Source organism: Pinus tabuliformis, chromosome X, assembly GCF_031772625.1.
Source record: "Pinus tabuliformis cultivar Carrire ecotype Pingquan chromosome X, CPIR1, whole genome shotgun sequence".
Classification (NCBI taxonomy): domain Eukaryota; kingdom Viridiplantae; phylum Streptophyta; class Pinopsida; order Pinales; family Pinaceae; genus Pinus; species Pinus tabuliformis.
Genome location: NC_142308.1, coordinates 350,093,733 through 350,109,903, shown reverse-complemented (window position 1 = coordinate 350,109,903; position 16,171 = coordinate 350,093,733). Strand labels below are relative to the sequence as shown.

The following is a 16,171-nucleotide window of genomic DNA, read 5'->3' as shown; positions in this document are numbered from 1 at the left end:
TGGTTCGGCAGCTAGGGTGTTGAATGAAAGTATGGAGCATTCAAGTCAGGTATGGTCGCATTCAAGATAAGGCCCTCTCGTAACATGCATCCAGAGTCTGTGCCGAAGGCATTTAAGGGAGAATGGACAGTGAACTGCCTCAGCAACAAAAAAGAGCATGATGACAGAGACGTAGCTTGATCAGAAGCCTTCATAGGAACCACAAAGGACCTCTTCCTCCATCTTCCTCCTGTTTCTTATTATTTTCTGTAGTTTCTTATTTCCAAGAAAGGGAGCAAATCCCAATTGTAATCTTTGGGCAACAGAGCCTTACACTGGACGAGACAACTAGTCTGGCAGACAGTTGGAGATTAGGCCAAGATATTTGTTTTAACTGTAACCCAAGCTCTTCCCCTCTTCTTATAAATATGGGAAAGCAACATTATACAAAGGTTCTGCAATTTCTCACCTGATGGGTCTGAACTTTGTGATACCAATTTGGCTCATAAATCTGTAAGAGAATGACTTGTATTTCAGACTGTATTACTTTACACAGGCAAATCTTTCAGACTAAGGAAAGAAATGGTGGTGATTCCCCCTTCTAAGTATTACAGTATGTTATCCTCATGTTTAACTCCATTGTGTTCATATTCTTCTTTGCATTCATGCTATAATAGCTGCTAGAGATGATTTCATGCTTCCTTGCAGATCCATGTGTGTTGATTTATTAATGCATATGCATGAATGAAGGTCTGAAATTATATCTTTAAACTGATCTATATGAATCATAGCACCCATCCTCTCTTCAGTCCATTATCTCTGCTTGTAACTCAAACAACTGTAGAATTTCCCATTGCTTGCAGCTCTAGGCGTTCACTATAGAACTCTGGATGTTTTGGGCTCTATACGATGAGTTATGCTCTCTCCCAATCCTCTCTCATTTACTCAACAAAGCCTATTAAGTTGTAATCCCCTTTGAAGTAATTGACCTCCTATGTTCTATGTGACACTTCTAGGAACTGTGTGTGTGAGGAAGTACCAAAAATACATAACTCATACCTTTGGAGGAATGAACCGAGCCCCCTTATTATCTTTCATTACGTGACAATTGGAGTGCTGATAACCCCTCACATATAATCTTTCATGCACTCCTCTATTTAAGATGTCCTAGGAACTGGTCTACAATCAACCCAGAGACTGTCTCTAGGAGGCTTTCTATCTCCCCTGCAGCACTTGTGCCACAAGGTGCTAGATTTAGCTACAACAGCTTTTATGATGCCATGATGCATCCTATCAAGCTCCTTAGTGACTCATGATGACCATATCTTACAACACAAAACTTGAAAAATAGAAACTTGAGGAAGACTATCTCAAACATAGTAGAGATGTTTTACTTCCGCTTTCTTGGATTTCTTCTTCTCAGCTTCCTCCACTTCTTCGGTGATATAGGTTTCTTCTCTTCTTCTTTTGTTATTGCCCTTTTGGAGCTTAGGACAATCTCTCTTGTAATGCCCATATTTTTGACATCCATAGCATTGAACCTTAGCCATATTCTTCTTCTTTTTTTGAGGACCAAATTTCGCAAATTTTTCTTTTCTTTTTGTCATTATAGCATATGTTTGATTTTTCTCATTTGATCCTACGTCAATTTTTACCTTCAACGTGGTTTCTTCAATCTTGCATAGTGACCATAGATCCTTGAATGGAGTAGATTCCTTCTTTTCATAAATGCTTGATGTGAAGTTACCCCATTTCTCTGGTAGTGCATTTAGTACTACGGTGGTCATCTCTTTGTTGGACATTATTTCACCCAGATCTTAAATTTGATACCTTATTTCAGATATCCTCATAAAGTATGAGGCTATTCCTTCTTCTTTTGATATCCTTAGCTTGTAGTGTTCTTGCCTTAGAGAGATAACTTCTCCTGTTGTGATTACAGAAAAAAACTCTACCAATTTGTCATATATTTCTTTTGAGGTGTCGAGTTTAGATACATATGGAATGAGGGGATCCTTGATGGATTCTATGAGAATCCTTTGAGCCTTCACTTCCCCTTTCATAAACTTTGTAAGTGCTTCAACATCTTTTTTCGCTGGTTTGGTGATAGATCCTTTGATATGATTCATAACCTCATTTTCAATGAGATTCAGATTTCTTCCATGCAAGATAGTTTGAAGCCCCAACCAATTTGTTGCTATCCTTGCAAAAATACATTTTGACAGATTTAGACATAAATATACTTACTTGTGAAGATGCTTCTCCACTTGCTGCCTCCTTGAATTTTGATGATGATATAGTTATTAGAGAGCTTCTCCTTGATGAAGATAGTTCTCTTCAAGAATGATGGTGATGTCCTTGTTGATGATGATCAATGATGAATGATGACTTGATGTTTCTTGGATGATCTTCTACAATGGTAAGGTCCTTGCTTCAACAAAAGGAAATTGCCTTAGAACTTCTGAAGATGATGACAATGTCCTTGATCTTGTTTCTCTAGTGAGAAACTTGATTTATAAGTCCCTTCATCTTGAGTAGGGTCTTTGTGGTCCTTTTGATGACTTGAGGATCCCAAGACTTTTGTTGGTGTAGAATTCTTCTTCGATCTAGGGTTTTGATACTTATTTGTAGGTCTTGACTCCAAGATGATCTTCTTAGTTTTGCTTTGATGTCTTTCTCGAGATTTGATCCTTGAGTGTCCCTTGATAAAACGCCCTTCCTTAACTTTGTCACCTTAGCTCTAATACCATGTTGATGTTGATTTGTGGTAGCATCGGATGTGCTCTAGCCATGAAAATTGGTGGAGAGGCTAAGGCACATAAGATCTCCAAGACCCAGAAATGGTTTGGGGAAATTCCACCTGGTTGGAGAGATATTAAAATAATTAATATTTTTAATGGGGTTCCTAAATCTAAACTTAAGAAAATTAAAATATTAATGGGTATTAATATAAAACTGGGTGAGAATGTTCTAAATGACATGGATCAAGCTGAATATAATCTTAGTTGTTGATTAGGGACTTAATCTCGGCCGTTGAAGACTTAACAGGAAAAGTATAAGAGGAGGCTTGAGAGTCAGTTGGAGATACACCAAAATTGATCAGTTAGTTCGATTTTCTGGAGCGGGGTTTTGTTGAGAGAATCGAGCTAGTGATCTGTTGCAGCGAGGGGTAGTTCGGCACGAGGCCAAGAATACATAGCAGAGAGGCAAAGATAGTGCCAGAGAGAAAACGTAGAGCCTGGCGAGGCTGACGCAGAGGCAGTTGGGACTTATGCAGAGGCTGAAGAGGCCAGCGTGAGTGACGCAGAGGGCCAGGGAGCTGACGTGGAGAGCCAAGGGGCTAACGTAGAGGTTTCAATAGTTGCACAAAGGCTAGCAGAGCTGACGCAGGGCCAAGAGGCAGCGCTGGGAGATTTTTGTGGGGCAGACTGAGAGTTGGTGAGCCGAGAAGGGTGATGCAGTCCCTGCAGAGTGACGTAGAGCAACAGAGAAGCTTGGAGTAGCTTTCACTGTCTAGCGAAGGAGTTGCCATTGTTTCTGTGGGACATTCATCCAGTGTTTGATCAGCAGGAATATCTGTCTTCGAGGAGAGGTACTACTTCCGAGGGCATTCTCTGTTGGGTGAGCCATTTCTAGCACCCTAGTTGTATTCAAACACTGCATAATAATAAAACCCTCATATCTGTTGCACCGGTTTTCTAGCATTGGGTTTTTTCGGGACGATTGTCCAAAAATAACGGTGTCCCTTGTGTGTTTGTTTGAGTTATTTCAGTTGTTGATCTGTATATGAGTTAAGGTTGCATTTGTGTTTATTTCAGTATTTATATTTATAAATAAATTGTTAATGGAATAAACAAGTAGGAGAAATTAAACTAGATAATGCAGTAGCGATTTCTAAAATGTCAGACTTAGAAATTTCAACATGGTATTAGAGTATTGCAGATCACAGGAGCACTGAAGGCACCAACAGTAATCTGGAGAATTTGCAACAGTAACAGCTGTTTTGAGAGACAGTGGTGTTCCAGTGCTGAAGCAGCAAAGAAGAAGTGAAGCAGAAGGCCTTCATCATCATTTCGAGCCAGGAGGAGGGTCAGCGCAGGAGCAAAGAGGGGTAGATCAGACCTACGCAGTGCCCGATCATCTTTCTCAGCCAGGAAGGATTGACTGTGTGGCCAGGAGGAGCAATTCTACCATTACTGGGATTGCACGGAGTCTGAAAGGCTCAGTTTCTTCAGTTGTCGAGGCTTGGGGAGCTGTGGGAAGATTGTGATTGAGACGCTGGTGGGGTGTTGGTTCTGTCAGAACAAAACAGTACCTAAGGAGACAAAACCAAGGTAGATGGATTCGCTACCTTGATGGATTTCTAGCCAAGAAATCCAGATTTGAGTTGCAGTTGCAAGGAGGATTAGAGAGGAGCGGTTCGACCACTGGCCAGAGGATCCTAAAATCAGGACTTAGAGGGAGATTTCGAGGAGGGAAGTCGAATCTAAGAGGGAGTCTAGAAGAGGAGCTGAAATGGCAGTGAACGAACTAAGGGATCAGGACAGGTTGGACGGGGCTTCCAACTTTGTCATCTGGAAGGCTAGGATCCTGGCAATCCTGGATCGACGTCGCATCAAGGACTTTGCCTTGAGAACCATACCTACTCCGTTCGACCCAGTTGAGAATGAAAAGTATGCGGATGTAATGGCGAGGGCGAAGTGCATGATCCTTGACGAGGTCAAAGATCATGTCGTTCCACATATTGCTGAAAAGAACACGACAAAAGAGATGTGGGATACTTTTAAGACCTTGTATCAAGGCTCTTTTGTGCAACAGAAGATGCTATTGGAGAATCAACTACGGTCGTATTAGATGCAGAAGGGAGAGCAGATAGATCTGTTCCTCCTCAGATTGCAGGAGATTCGTGACCAACTTACTTCTGTGGGGTATCCACCGGATCTAGAGTTTATGGTGAGGACCACCCTGAATGCAGTCTCCGAGGAGTAGGAGACATTTGTCCAAAGTATTTTCAGCAGGGCTACTCTTCCAGGGTGGGAAGAGATGTGGGAAACTCTTCGTCAAGAAGAGATCAGGAGGTTGATCAAGTCAGGGAGTAGTGGCAAGGGAAGTTGAATCAAGAAAGAGGAGGAGGAGGATGCGGCTCCAGCATCTGCGGGACAACAAGGGAAGAGGAAGGACATCTCCAAGGTGAAGTGCTTCCATTGTGGGGAGTTGGGACATTATGCATCCAAGTGTCCAAGGAAGGAAAACAAGGGAGAGGCTTTCGACTCCAAGACAGCTCCAGCTAAGGCGGAGAAAGAGGTCGAGACTGATGATGATTGTGCCATGAGTGCTCATGTACCTCTAGACAAGAGGTGGGGAGACATTGAGTTGTAGGCAAGAGGACTACAAATTAGGGGCAAGATCCTTGAGGTGCCCAAACTCTTGGATCATATCCGGCTATGGGAGCTCTTAATGATAGTCACAGAATGCCAGATATCGGGGGGAACAAAGTGTAGTGGAGTAGCAAGGCAGTGCTTGGGTGTAGAAAATATGAGGCAATGTAGTGGAGGATGCAACAGTGCGAGAGGCATAGAAGTGTATGTAGCAGCGCAGTGGCAGCAGAGGGAGCACATGATTGTAGCAGAGGCAGCTTCAGTTTCACGAGGCTTCCAGATTGACTGGGATGTCAGTATTTGGGAGAAGTCAGTTACCTACTTCTCAGTAACCGAGTTGCATTGTAATATTCGTAATTAGCCATGGCTAATTGGAATATTCGATTTTGTTCAATTTTTGCCTTATATAGTTATTTGTGAATAAAAAAAGTGAGGAAGGGGGACATAACTCACTTTTAGAATAAAAAGTCACTTCCTAGTAGCACAACGTTGCGACTTAAAGGGGAGCCAAGGGGGCCAAAGGGGGATGCAGAAATGGAGCCCACTTAGACACATGGAGGCACTGCGCATGAGGGAAGAAACACGTGGCAAGAGGGGAATCACGCAAGAGGAGGTGAGCCTTGGGATTGAGAGAGGCAAAGGCTATAAAAGAGAGAGGAGCCCCCTCATTTTGATCATTCCTGTTATGAGCATTTGTGATAGTCATTGCGACTTAGAGCACGCTGGCTGTTTAGCTAGTTTGCAGCACTGTTTAGTGCATTGAGTGTCTCCGTTCGGAGATCTCACCCTTAGCCCCGGGGGATTTCGAGTGCCTACTCGAGCAAGGTATTTCTATTGGCATTCCAGCAGTAGTTTCATCAGCGTTTTGGAGGACTGCGGAGCACTGAGAGGAGGATGCAGTGCTTTCTGGCAGGAGTCTGGGTTGAGGGTTTGCAGGAGGATTTGTGCTGAGAGGTAGAGCAGGGGATCAACTCTTGCATATTGGAGAGTTTTCGCAAGGGTTTTAAGTAGTTTCCTGGAGGGTTTCATTTAGTGGTAGCGCAGAGCATTGAGGGACTGCGCAGAACCCCTAGGGGGTGATTTTAGGGGGTCGGCCATTTCAGAAAAGCTTTCTGGGATTTTCTGGGTTTCTTGAGTAGAGTCCGATTCTAGAGTTTTAGTCTTTTCTGAGGAGGGGAGCAACCCCAAATCCTCAATTGAATTCTAGCAGCAGCAACAGCACGACAATTCTCCAGCAGCTTGGACATAGTTCAGAGAGGGGCCATTCCTTTGCTATTCTGAGTGTATTTCTTCACTTGCTTGGTGCAAGTCGAGGTGCCATCTTTCTGATCACCTCCTGTACTCATTCTATTACTCAGTATAATAAAATGGCTCAGCATTCTCTCTGCATTTCTTGAGTATCTGCTTATGGTTATATTGTTATATGTTGCATCATTGTTTTTTGTATCTCTTTGAGCATTCTCGGCTTTTATACCACTTGTGTGTTTCTCGTATACTCTTAGACAAAGTTTGGAAAGGGCCATGTAGCCTTCGGATCTCGTCCTCTTTTTAGAGGCGACATATCTGGTAAATGCCCTCCCAGTCCATCTCTGGTTGGAGTTTTGCTTGTGTTTGAGGAATATTCCTAGTAAAGGGTATTACGTGCATTGCAACGGTTAGCAGTGGTAGTGTTAGGGGCAAAATGGGCAACATATTGAGAGGAAGCTGCAATACAGATGTAGCAGTGACAATGGTAGTGTCATGGGCAATAGTGTAGGAAGTAGCAGTGCAGATGATGTGAGGCAGCAGGCCAAGCATCAACATAGGTACCAGTGCTGAGGATCAGTGTGATGTTTCCATGGTGAAACATTATTAGAGCACATTTTTCGCTAAGAGGGAGTGTTGATTTGTGGTAGCATCAGATTGTGCTCTAGCCATGAAAATTGGTGGTGAGGCTAAGGCACATAAGATCTCCAAGACCCATAAATGGTTTGGGGAAATTCCACCCGGTTAGAGAGATATTAAAATAATTAATATTTTTAATGGGGTTCCTAAGTCTAAACTTAGGAAACTTAAAATATTAATGGGTATTAATATAAAACTGGGTGAGAATGCTCTAAATGACATGGATCAAGCCAAAACTAATTTTAGCCATTGATTAGGGACTTAATATCGACCGTTGAAGACTCAACACGAAAAGTATAAGAGGAGGCTTGAGGGTCAGTTGGAGATGCACCAAAATTGATCAGTCAATTTGATTTTTCGGAGCGAGGTTTTGCTAAGAGAATTGAGTTAGTGATCTGTTGTAGCGAGGGGCAGTTCGGCATGAGGCCGAGAATACATATCAGAGAGGCAGAGATAATGCCAGAGAGACAGTGCAGAGCCTGGAGAGGCTAACACAGAGGCAGTTGGGACTTACGCAAAGGCTGAAGAGGCTAGCGTGAGTGATGCAAAGGGCCAGAGAGCTGACGCAGAGAGCCAAGGGGCTGACACAAAGGTTTCAGTAGCTGCGCAGAGGCTAGCGTAGCTGATGCAGGGCCAAGAGGCAGTGCTAGGATATTTTCGTGGGGCAGACTGAGAGATGGTGAGCCGAGAAGGGTGACGTAGTCCCTGCAGAGTGACGCAGAGCAGTACAAAAGCTTGGAGCAGCTTTTGTTGTCCAGCTAAGGAGCTACCATTGTCGCCGTGGGATCATTCATCAGGTGTTTGATTAGCCGGAATATCTGTCACCGAGGAGAGGTACTACTGCCGAGGGCATTCTCTGTTGGGTGAGCCATTTCTGGCACCCCAATTGTATTCAGAAACTGCATAATAATAAAGCCCTTATATCTGTTGCACTGGTTTTCCCTCATTGGGTTTTTTTGGGGACGATTGTCCAAAAATAACAGTGTCCCTTATGTGTTTGTCTCAGTTATTTTAGTTGTTGATTTGTATGAGTTAAGGTTGCACTTGTGTTTATTTCAGTATTTATATTTATAAATAACTTGTTAATGAATTAAACAAGTAGGAGAAATTAACCCATGAAATGCAATAGGGATTTCTAACGTGTCAGACTTAGAAATTTCAACAGTTGAGAAATCTAGGGCATAGCAATTAGATGATCTATCTTGTAATGATAATTGTTTGTGAAGGTGTTTTACTTCTTTAGATTAGGATCTTTTCTTTACTTAGATTATTATAGTGTTCTTCTTCATCAAACAACTACCAATGCATAAACAATAAAGAGGCAAGAGACACAGAATATAGGTGATTAGCTAGGGAAAAAAACTCTCCAACTTGAGAGGAAAACCCACAACAAATCTTCTTCTTATAAAGACTTCAATTGACAAATACCAAGAACTAGACCCTTGACCATGAGACCTCCAAGACCAAATCAACCTTGCCTCTGATATTTGTATTTTCATCTTCAATTCTTCCTTGACTCTACTTTGACATTTTCACTGCACTTCACTTTTGCAATTATGAAATTTTCGAATCTGCAATTCATATTGCAAAAACCCTAGATTAATTTGATCATGGACAAAACTTCCTCCCTTCTCCCTCGCTTGGATGTGGTTTGCTTGTTCTTTAATTCGGCTTCCAATAATGATCCTTTCTTGCTTGATTTTGGCCTTCTAGGACAACTGTAGTATCTCGGTCTAGACTGTAGTAAGGAGATGCCTTAACCCTTCACACGGATTTGATCCAAAATAGGCCCAAATAGTTCAGTTCTTCCTTCTCTTGTGCTTCTCCTTCCTTCGCTAGGCTATAAGACTTCCTTTTATCCCTTGATCGAACTTCTCTTATGCTTGAGTGTGTGTCTTTCAAATGAGGTCGATGGCTCTATATATAGGCTTCTTGACACATCCTTTGAGGCCGACTTGAAGTGTCCTTAGGCCGACTTGCTGCTCCATGAGGCCGACTTGTTTGTAGCACTTGGATTTGGTCTTGAAGTGTCTTTTGACTCTTATAATGACTTCAATAAATATGTAACATGCCTAAGAAGGGTCCTTCGTACATGACATTGACTCAATTTGACTTTATGACCAATCCTAAGAGCTCACAATGGGAGCCTTAACTAAAAATAAAATTCCTTACTTGTGAAACCCATGAGGCCAACATTACAAAAATAATTTTATTTTTCTCCTTTACATCAATTACATAAAATCACAATTACACATGTCATTATGAAGATTGAACCTAGTTACACTTTTCAACAGTCTTTGTAGGTGAATCGAATTTGCAATATCATTCTTCAGAGCCAACAAGATGTTGTTCTATGGATTGAGACTTGAGTGTGCCCTTAAGGGTAGCTCGAATTATATTGCTTGGAAGGACAGGATGGAGGCAGTGTTGGAAGATAACGAGCTTGAAGGAATTCATAGACAATGATATTTCTAAGACTCCAACAACCGATGCTCAAGATTTGGCAAAGTGGAAGAAATGTGTGGCAAGGGCGAGGAGGATCATACCAGGAGTTCAATATCATATTGTCTTGAATCTCCATGGGAAGGATACCCCATATGCAATGTGGCAAGCCTTGATAGGCTTGTTTCAGAACAACAATGACCACAAGAAGTTGGCACTGAAGGACAAGCTTCGAAAGATCAAGATGGAGAATGGCAACACAATGCCATAGTAACTGAGCAGGTTCATCCAATGTCGGGATGAACTTGGGAGTGTTGGTATTATAGTTGTAGAAGATGATCTGGTAATTCTAGCACTTCTAAGCCTTCCCAAGAGTTGGCACAACTACCAGGATTCGGTAAATGGGAGGGATAAGCTACCAAATTGGGAGCGATTGTGGTTCGACTTGATGCGAGATGAAATAAGGCGAAATACGAGAGACAATACCTCATCTAAGCATGATGATTGGGAGAACTGTGACTTGGATGGAAAGGCAAAGAAAGGGAAAGGGAAGAAATCCCAATCCAAAGGGGATTCGACAAGAAGAAAGACTTGTCGAAGATCAAGTGCTTTCACTGTCATGAATTGGGACACTATGCCACGAAGTGTCCACACAAGAAGGCGGGTAAGAAGCCCTCAGGAGGAGCGGCAGGTGAAGCTCTTGCTTCACAATTCGAACTTGATTTCACCCTCATCGCTTGTATGGTGAGCACCGTGATGGGTAGTGTGTGGTATCTGGATAGTGGAGCCTCATTCCATATGATGGGCAACCGAGAATTCTTCAGTGACTTGGAGGAGAAGGACCTCCAGATGCACATCGAAATGGGAGATGATGGAAGGTATAGTGCTACCGGTATTGGTACAGTTACTTTTTAGAGGGAGTTTGGCTCCCCTCTCAAATTAAAAGATGTGATGTATGTTCCGAGTCTGAAGAAGAATCTCATTTCAGTTGCTATGTTGGAAGATCGTGGCTATGATGTGATATTTAGCAAAGGAAAGGCTTTCCTTAGACACATCGCCACAGGACAAGTGAAGTGGATCAGGGTTCGGGTGAAGAACCTCTACAAATTGGATGTAGAAGATTGTGCAGCATTGAGCACAAAAGCAGAGAAGGTGCAGAGCCGAGACATCGGTGAATTATGGCATAGAAGATTGGGCCATTTGCACCATGGAACCTTGAAGATCATGTAGTAGATTTCTACAAGACTTCCCAAGGGTGCACTGGAGCAGTGAGATACATGCAAAGGGTATACATTGGGGAAGTACACGAAAGCCACCTTCAATGAACAGGACAGTAAAGCGCAAGCAGTCCTTGAAAGAGTTCACTCAGATGTGTGTGGACCTTTCTCGATAGCCTCCATGGCCAAGCACAGGTATTATGTGATATTTGTAAATGATTTCTCACGGAAGTGTTGGATCTTCTTCATGCAGAAGAAAGACCAGACATTCTCCAAATTTGTTGAATTTAAAGCACTTTTTGAGAAAGAGACTGGTAGGAAAGTGAAGGCTCTCAGGAGTGACAACAGTGGAGAATGTGTCGAATGAATTTAAGAACTTTTGTGCAAAAGAAGGCATTCGATGGGAGTTGACAACACCTCATAACCCACAGTAGAATGGGGTGGTTGAGAGGAAGAACAAAAGTATTGTGGGAGTTGCACGGGCCATGTTGCATGATGAGAGCCTACCATTGCACTTGTGGGCTGAAGCATGCAACACATCTGTTTATTTGCAGAATAGGAGTGCTCACAGGAATCTTGCCATGAGTTCACTAGAGGAAGATTTTTTAAGGAAGAAACCAGATGTGTCACACTTCAGGATCTTTGGATCATCAGTTTACTATCATGTTTCCAAGGATGCAAGGAAAAATCTAGAGCCTACAGCTGAGTTGGGCATATTTGTGGGGTACATTGATACACCTCACAACTATCATGTGTACTTGCCATCTCTCAGGATGACAGTTTTCAAAAGAGATGTGAAGTTTGATGAGGAGAAGGCAATGAGGTGTTCCCTTGAGAGGGAGCTTCAGTTGCATTCAAAGTAGGAGATTTTGGCTCCAAAGGAGGAACCTTAGGAAGTTGTGGAGCAACCACAAGCAGAGGTAGAGAGAGTGGAGACTTCCACTCAAGCAGAGACATCCAGAGATGGAAGGAAGTGCACCAGAGAAGTTGATAGATTATTGCATGATGCTAGAGAGAATGTGGGAGCACCCACATCACAACGCAGACAGAGGAGGTCACCAGATCAGTACACTGGTTACATGGCTCTAATGAGTGAGCTTGTAGAGACTGAGCCATCCTCATTCGAGGAAGCAGTGCAACAACCAATATGGGTTGATGCCATGGTAGAGGAGTATGACTCCATTATCAAAAACAATGTTTGGGAAGTGGTCCCAAGACCAGAGGACAAGTCAGTGGTAGGTTCCAGGTGGATCTACAAGGTGAAGCAAGCAGCAGATGGAAGCATCGAGAAACACAAGGCCAAATTTGTGGCCAAGGGGTTCTCTCAGGTGGAGGGAATTGACTATGAGGAGACCTTTTCTCCAGTTGCAAGGTACTCTTCAATCAAATCAATTCTAGCTCTTGCAACGCAGATGGGATGGAAGATACATCAGATGGATGTGAAGACACCATTCCTCAATGGAGTGATTGAGGAAGAGGTGTACATTGAGTAGCCGAAAGAATTTGAGACCTTCGACAGAGAGTCGTGTGTGTGTAGACTCAAGCAAGCGTTGTATGGATTGAAACAAGCACCCCGTGCTTGGTACACCAGGATCAATAGTTATCTCACTGGGTTGGGCTTCACTAAAAGTGAAGCAGATGCAAACCTTTACCATATTGTTGTTGAAGGTAAATTATTGATTATAGTATTATATGTCGATGATTTAATTTTAATTGGTGATGAGAAGCTGATCAAGTCTTGCAAAGAGGATTTTGCAAGAGAATTCGAGATGAAGGACCTAGGGCTCATGCATTATTTCCTCGGTATGGAAGTATGGCAAGGAGATGGGGAACTGTTTGTCTCTCAGGGAAAGTATGTCAACGAGATACTAAAAAAGTTCTACATGGAGAGCAACAAACCCATGGAGACTCCTCTAGCAGGGAATTGGATGAAGGAAGATGTTACTTCAGGTGAAATAGTTGAGGCTACCATATACAAACAACTTGTGGGTTCACTTATGTATTTAGTGAGCACATGACCAGACGTGTAATGCAGTTAACCAGCTTAGTCAAGCCATGGTTAAGCCAACCAAACTTTATTGGAAGGCAGCAAAGCATGTGTTGAGATACCTCAGAGGCACCACTCAATTTGGTCTGTGGTACAGGCGGACAAAGGGAGTGAAGCTGCAAGGCTTCATTGATGCAGATTGGGCGGGTAGTTCATCAGAGAGGAAGAGCACATAAGGAGGAATTTTCATTGTTGGGTCTACAAGGGTTTCTTGGTACAGTAGGAAGAAGCGATCTGTTGCACTCAACTCAACAGACGTAGAGTATATGGCTGCTAGCCAAGCAACATGTGAGGCTATTTGGATGAGAAAGATCCTTGATGGGTTATTTGGTCAGATGATGGATCCTACAGTGACTTACTGTGACAACCAAAGTTGTATCGAATTCTCTGAGAATCTAGTTTTTCATGATCGGTCCAAGCATATCAACATCTGATATCACCATCTATGAGATTGTGTGCAAAGGAGAATCATGTTGTTGGAGTACATTCCTACAGAGGAACAGGATGCAGATATTTTGACAAACACATTGTCAAGAAGAAAATTCGCGTTCCATAAAGGTAGGATCAGGGTAGCAGATAATCCCTTTCTTATTGAAAGGGAATGTTGAAAATGCAGAAAAAAATTCTTAATTTAATTTTCCCTTGAATTAAATTAGGAGAAAATCGAAATTCCACATCACAAGACAACATGAATGAGTAAATTGAGTTGTTATCACTTAGTTAGCTTAGTTAATTTGAGTTGAGGGCTTAACTTAAGTTGTGTATAGTGATTCCTAAATTTTGGGAGTCTAGGTTGAGTTAATTTAAGTTGTAACAATTTAATTCAGTTAAATTGAGTTAAGGTCAATTAAACTAGTTCCAACTGTTGAAGGAACTAGTAGGAGGTCTGGCAATAGGGTGCAGCGTCAGTGTTCAACTAGTTAATTGATCAATCAACGTTAATTAACTCATGCATGGATGAAATTCGAGTTACCCAGTTGATATTCGAGTTCAAGGGTAGTGTACTATCAGTTGTATAATTATCCAAGTTGTATAGGTGGTGCATGCAGTTAGAGAAGGGGCCTATAGGGATTGCGCAATTCTAATTGGGAATTTCCCTAATTAATAGGGGGATAATTCCTTGAGGAATGACACAAAGAAATAGGGACTTGGGTAGGCTTGCATTTGGTTAAGTATTGACCAAAGCTTTTTTAGGAAGAAGTGAGATAGATTATACTAGTGTAGAGGTTGCTCTGGCTTGAGCAAGCATTGTATTTCTTCTCTATTTTCTGACTAATATAATACAGATAGGGAGGGGTTTTGAGCAGTTGCTTTCCCCTTATATAAATCTTTGAGCATATGTGATTGAATGTTGTCTCATGTTGATGTGATTTTTCGATTGCTTATTTGTTTAAGTAGAGTAGATTCAAGTCTTTTGTTTTAGCGAATTACATAAGCAGTTTGAATCTACAAGGAATTTTTACATCTACATGCCCTTGTTGGATGCTCAAATCCCCATGTTAGGAGATTTAGATGTCCACAAATGATAATAAGTGTAGGTCAGTTGGACCCAAAAATGATGGATTGTAGGAGTGCTAGAGCTAAAAGTGAAGCACAAACTAACAGAAGATAAACTATTGAATGAGAGAAGTAAACAAAAAACTATAACCCTAAAAGTAACAATAGAAAAGACTTCATATTATCAATAGTGCATAAAGAAAATGGCAAGGAAAACCCCTGCACCCATATCAAAGATAGAGGTATATGTAGAGGAGGAAGAGGATGGAAATGTCCTTGCGGGATCATCTACCAAGGAGAAAAAGCCAATACACTATTTGACAATATCCCAAGGGGAAAGTCCAAACAGACAGGGTGTGAAATCTTGAGAGGAAGTTTGCACTGATCCATCGAAACTCTTGTAACAAGAGGTTTTTGGACAGAACCTAGTGATGACAAACCTAAAGATGAAACCTACATTGAGATCAGGAATTGGAACTCCTGAAGAGCCTCCTGGGCGCTGGTTTGCTAGCCAGAGAGCAAGAGGAGGTCTGTGAGGTATTTCTTTATATACCTGTTGCTTTTTATCACCAGCAGACAAGACAGAAGGAAAGAAAGAAGTGATGCATCAGATGGAGTTTGTTTAAGGAGGTCCTCATAAGATCCGAGATTTGTGTCCAAAGTTCAAACACCTTCCACATAGAAAGAGATGGGTATCTCTGGTCTATATAGTGGAAGAAAGTAGTAAAGAAACCCCTAAAGGGAGTGGATCCTCCCTCTAATCTCATAGTAAATGGAAAATATGAAAATGAGGTGTTCCTCTAACTCAACCTCCTGTAAGTGACACAACTGGCAAATCTTCTTTGATTGTGGGATATATGATGATTTGTCTCAATTTGACATTGATGAGAGCACACTCTGAACTGGCTAAAGGGGATCCTGAAGCTATGCATCCAGTTTCTTCATGTATATGTAAGTTTGACAATAAGATCATTAACTCTTGCATGAAATGCTCAAAGTAGAAGGCTGTCATAGTGCTGAGGCCCTCCACAATTGGCTGGGGGGAGGTTGGGGGAGAAGGTGTGATCTTCCATCCTATAATATCCTCTCCAGTAACCCTATTCGACTCCGGGAAGGTGACCCAGAGCACATCCCAGCAATAACTAAATCAATTAATATAAAATATTTGTAGTTCTTAATGGACGTGTACACAAGCAAATACCCATTTATCTCATTCGAAATGAAATATTTATGTGTAACAAGGTCAATTCTTATTTCTCAGTTTTGTTTGTTAGTAATCAAGTATTAACCTATAGTTTTTGCACATTTCGAATTTCTAACTGTTGAATGTTTCTTGTGCAGGGTGGGAAACATTCATGGATCTCTTTTTAGTTACCCTAACAGGCCCTATCTCGGTATCCGTTGTGCAAAGATTATAACATATATTCACATCTTGGAAGTTGTATAGCAGAAAAGTATTCATTGGATGATAGTTATAATTGCTCTAGGTATTTCATTTCAAGCTACCTAGAAATAGTATGAAAGCTAAACTATAGGTCTTGTAAAATCAGTAGCAATGTCTGTCACTATAGATCAGAAGGGGTATCAGATTTCACAGTGGACATTTTTGAATCTCTCAACCTTTGGATCCTATTAATTATATAATTTATATAACCAGTTCCTTAATTGTATAGGTTAATATATTCTGAGGATCAGATTTCAGTTTAATGATATTCTTCTTCAAGGCTCAT

At 41.7% G+C, this 16,171-nt stretch overlaps 1 protein-coding gene across 2 annotated transcripts in view; it reads left to right on the top strand.

Annotated features, from left to right (window-relative positions):
- The window catches only part of LOC149139901 (metal transporter Nramp3.2-like), a 115,463-nt gene that overhangs the window by 98,210 nt on the left and 1,082 nt on the right, over positions 1–16,171 (top strand). The window contains exon 6 of one of the 2 annotated variants that reach the window (XM_089451604.1): positions 15,783–16,106. The exons of the other annotated variant lie outside the window; for it this stretch is intronic. The gene's annotated coding sequence lies outside the window, so the exon portion shown is untranslated. Of the gene's footprint in view, positions 1–15,782; positions 16,107–16,171 lie in introns of those variants that run through there. 2 annotated transcript variants of the gene reach the window in all.